The sequence below is a fragment of the Perca fluviatilis genome, chromosome 14 (assembly GCF_010015445.1).
Source record: "Perca fluviatilis chromosome 14, GENO_Pfluv_1.0, whole genome shotgun sequence".
NCBI classification, from domain to species: domain Eukaryota; kingdom Metazoa; phylum Chordata; class Actinopteri; order Perciformes; family Percidae; genus Perca; species Perca fluviatilis.
In genome coordinates, this window is record NC_053125.1 from 29,599,814 (window position 1) to 29,604,813 (window position 5,000).

Here is a 5,000-nt window from a genome sequence, read left to right on the forward strand (position 1 = left end):
TGTTAGTTAGTTAATTTGTGTGTTAGTTAGTTAATTTGTGTGTAAGTTAGTTAATTTGTGTGTTAGTTAATTTGTGTGTTAGTTAGTTAATTTGTGTGTTAGTTAGTTAGTTAGTTAGTTCGTTAGTTAGTTAATTTGTGTGTTAGTTAGTTAGTTAATTTGTGTGTTAGTTAATTTGTGTGTTAGTTAATTTGTGTGTTAGTTAGTTAGTTAATTTGTGTGTTAGTTAGTTAGTTAATTTGTGTGTAAGTTAGTTAGTTAATTTGTGTGTTAGTTAGTTAGTTAGTTAATTTGTGTGTTAGTTAGTTAGTTTGTTTGTGTGTTAGTTAGTTAGTTAGTCAGTTAATTTGTGTGTTAGTTAGTTTGTTTGTGTGTTAGTTTGTTAGTTAAATTTGTGTGTAAGTTAGTTAGTTAATTTGTGTGTTAGTTAGTTAGTTAGTTAATTTGTGTGTTAGTTAGTTAGTTAGTTAATTTGTGTGTTAGTTAATTTGTGTGTTAGTTAGTTAGTTAATTTGTGTGTTAGTTAGTTAGTTAGTTAGTTAGTTAGTCTGATGAAAGACTCAAAGGTTTTTTGAATCCAGAACGATGAAAGTGTTAATATTAATCTGATATGTTATTGGTAATAAATGTCTAACGTATCCCAACCTTCGGCCTCGTGTTGTCGTGTGGTCGGCCAGCTTTACGTTTCTGTCTAAAGATTTAAACTTTCTTCAGTGTTTTGGTCGTATTTTTTGACATTTTCGTCTTCGCTTTTTCTTTTATTTTATTTTTCTGTGTCTGTTTTTGCCTGTCTGTGTGTGTGTGTGCGTGCGTGCGTTTGTGTGTGTATTTGTCTGTGTGTGTGTGTGTGTGTGCGTGCAGTTGTGTGTGTGTGTGTGTATGTGTGTTTGTGTGTGTGTGTATGTGTGTTGTGTGTGTGTGTGTGTGTGTGTGTGTGTGCGTGCGTGCGGTTGTGTGTGTGTGTATGTGTGTGTGTGCGTGCATGCATGCATGCGTTTGTGTGTGTATGTGTGTGATGCGTCGTGTGTGTATTATTAATGGTGTAGTGTGTGTGTGTGTGTGCATGCATGCGTTTGTGTAGTATGTATGTGTGTTGTGGTTGTGTGTGTTGGAGTCGTGTGGGGGGCGTGTATGTGTGTTTGTGCGTGTGTGTATGTGTGTGTGTTCTGTTAGTATTATTCGTGTGTGTTGTGTATGTGTGTTTGTGTGTGTGTGTGTGTTTCGTTGTGTGTTTGTGTGTGTGTTTGCGTGTTGTGTGTGTGTGTGTGTGTATGTGTGTATGTGTGTTTGTGCGTGCGTGTGTGTGTATGTGTGTGTTTGTGTGTGTGTGTGTGTGTGTGTTTGCGTGTGTGTGTGTGTTTGCATGTGTGTGTGTGTGTGTGTGTATGTGTGTGTTTGTGCATGTGTATGTATGTGTGTGTGTGTGTGTGTGTGTGTGTGTGTGTGTGTGTGTGTGTGTGTGTGTGTGTGTGTGTGTGTGTTTGCATGTGTGTGTGTGTGTGTGTGGTTGGCTTATTTCGAAGACTTCTATGTGATTCTTGCTGTTTGTAACTGCACTGCACTAATTGGAAGTTTGCTTTGGATAAAAGCATCTGCTAGATCAGGAGGTGTCAAACTCAGTTTCCCAGAGGGCCACACTGGAAAGAGAGAATCCCACCGAGGGCCAGACATGGAGAGTTTACTGACGTGCTTTTGTTACTGCATTTTTTAACATTTTGGGAGCTTTTTACCTCATTTTTGTTGTTCCAGTCCTTCCAGAAAAATATGGAGTTATTTTGTGATTGTTGCGGGGCAAAAATCCTTGATTATGCGCCACGTTTTCTTAAAAAATCGCAGTTTTATGCGATGAAATTGCGGGAACTTGCAAAAACTGCAGTTTGATGAAAAAGACCCACACACAACAACACAACAGCTTTTCGATGATGTTCACGTGGAGTAATTACGTCACTTCATAACGTTCCCATGGCAACAGGGGAAACTGGCTGCTCTTGTGTGAAGTAAACGTAACATTTTTCAACTTTCTGCTAAGATATATTACAGGACTTTATTGCAACGAAAATGCGGGGATTATGACATCATGCAAGCGCCGCATATTTTGCGCAGAAATCGGTAAATTTATGCGGCATAAATATGCGAACTTTGGCTGATTATGCGTTGAATTATGCGATCGCATAATCACATTTTTCTGGAGGGACTGGTTCCTTATTCAGGCGTTTTTGTGGCTTTCTCAGACATTTGTCAACTTTTTGTAAATTTGTTGCGTTTTCCAACATCTTTGTTGAAAAGAAGCTACAAAAGTCATCAAAAGAGTTCATTCTGGGGGAATTTCGGAGTCTCAGAGTCGGAAAATCTGCCCAAATTCTGCTTTGAATGTCACGTAATTGCAGTTTTAAAAAACACTTTCCTGTGTTTTTAGTTTAGCGCACAACTAGGAGGGCCAAAATGTCTCATACAAAGACATTTGTATTTTCAAATTGATATACGGGCCACATGTAAATCTGCAAGAGGCCCTGATTTGGCACATGTGGGCTAAATGAAATGTACAGTAGAGGCCAAAAGTTTGGACACACCTTCTCATTCAATGTGTTTCTTTATTTCTATGACTATTTACATTGTAGATTCTCACTGAAGGCATCAAAACTATGAATGAACACATATGGAATTATGTACTTAACAAAAAAGTGTGAAATAACTGAAAACATGTCTTATATTTTAGATTCTTCAAAGTAGCCACCCTTTGCTTTTTTATTAATAAGGGAAATAATTCCACTAATGAACCCTGACAAAGCACACCTGTGAAGGTAAAACCATTTCAGGTGACTACCTCATGAAGCTCATTGAGAGAACACCAAGGGTTTGCAGAGTTATCAAAAAAGCAAAGGGTGGCTACTTTGAAGAATCTAAAAAAATAAGACATGTTTTCAGTTATTTCACACTTTTTTGTTAAGTACATAATTCCAGCATGTGTTCATTCATAGTTTTGATGCCTTCAGTGAGAATCTACAATGTAAATAGTCATGAAAATAAAAAGGAAACGCATTGAATGAGAAGGTGTGGCCAAACATTTGGCCTGTACTGTAAATGTCAGGACTCTGTGTAGAAAGTCAGGGTTATGAAAATAAAATGAGCAACTTCACAAGTTGCGTTAAATCGCAGCAATGGCTCGTTCCTGGCAGAGAACATCGGTTTGTGGTTCTCCAGCAGGAGACGCTGGTTTGATTCCCTGGTGTTTACCCCCACCCCCCAGCTGTGTGTCTGTGTGTACAGCGTGTAAACAAACGCACCCCGGCCATGATGTCGTTACGTAACAGCTGATTACCTGTCATATGATCCAATTAAATCGCTGCCGACGCACCGAAAACAAAAGCCCTGACACAGCAGGAACAGAGCTGCAGCGAGGTGGTGTGTGTGTGATGATGTGATGTGTGTGTTGTGTGTTGTGTTGATATTGATGATGATGATGTGATGGTGATGATGTTGTGTGTGTGATGTGTGTGTGATGTTAGTGATGTGTGTGTGATGTGTGATGATGTGATGTATGTGATGTGGTGTGTGGTGTGTGTTGTTGGTTTTGTATTTGTGTGATGTGGTTGTGTATTGTGTATGTGTTGTATTGTGTGTGTGTGTATGTGTGTGTGTGGTGATGATGATGTGTGCGTGTGTGTGTTATTATTTTGTGGTGTTGATGGTGCGTAGTGATGTGTGTGATTATGCGCGTGTGTGATATTGATTTATTGTTGTGTATGTGTGTGTGTCTGTATGTGTTGGTATGTGATGTGTGATGGTGTTGTGTGTGTGTGTGATGTGTGTGTGTGTGTGTGTGTGATGTATGTGTGTGTGTGTGTGTGTGTTTGTGGTTTATTGTGTTAGTGTGGTATGTGTGTGTGTGTGTCTGTGTGTGTTGTGTGGTGAGTGTGTGATGATGTGTGTGTTGTTGTGTTTTGTGTGTGTATTTGTGTGTGTCTGTGTCTGTATCTGTGTGTGTATGTGTGTGATTGTGTGCCTGTGTGTATTGTTAGGGGTGTTTGTGCCGGGTGTGTGTGTGTGTGTGTGTGTGTGTGTCTGTGTCTGTATGTGTGTGTGTGTGTGTGTGCTGTGTGTGTTTGTACTGTCTGTGTGTGTGTGTGTGTGTGTGTGTTTCTGTGTCTGTGTGTGACTGTGTGTGTGTTTGTGGCTGTGTGTGTTGTGTGTGTGTGTGTGTGTGTGTGTGTGTGTGTGTGCCTGTGTGTGTGTTTGTGCCTGTGTGTGTGTGTGTGTGTGTGTGTGTGTGTGTGTGTGTGTGTGTGTGTGTGTGTGTGTGTGTGTGTGTGTGTGTGTGTGTGTGTATCTGTGTCTCTTTGTGTCTGTCTATGTGTGTGTGTGTGTGTGTGTGTGCTTGCGTACATTTGTGCGCTTAGACACAAACTCTCCCTGGATACGCTGTTAGTGGACGCTCTGTCGTCATGCCAACCCTTCCCAAGACATTACACACACACACAGCGGAGGAGGTGTTAGCTGTTGCTGTGTGTGTGTGTGTGTGTGTGTGTGTGTGTGTGTGTGTGTGTGTGTGTGTGTGTGTGTGTGTCTGTATGTGTTTTTGTGTTTGTGTGTATGTCTCTGTGTGTGTCTGTGTCTGCGTGTGTTTGTGTTTGTGTATGTGTATGTGTGTGTGTGTTGTGTGTCTACAGTGTCTGAATCTGTCTTCATTTCAGATCAACAAAGGTCAGTTTAACAGATCTTCATCAGATTCTGAGAGACTCTAGTCTCCTCATCCCGCTCGCCATTTCCTGGTGAGTCCCGACCGCCCTGCCTCCGACCGAACTCGTCAGGTCGGCCAAAATGAAACGCCGACACACCGAACAGACTCGAGTCACCGACCTCGCCAGACCGTCCCACGGCTGATAATCGGCCTGGTATGTCAGCCCCTTTAGGAGTGTGTACACATGGTTATCTCCCTCTCTAGGAGAGAAACCTTGGCTTATACAGTACAGGCGAAAGTTGGACACACCTTCTCATTCAAA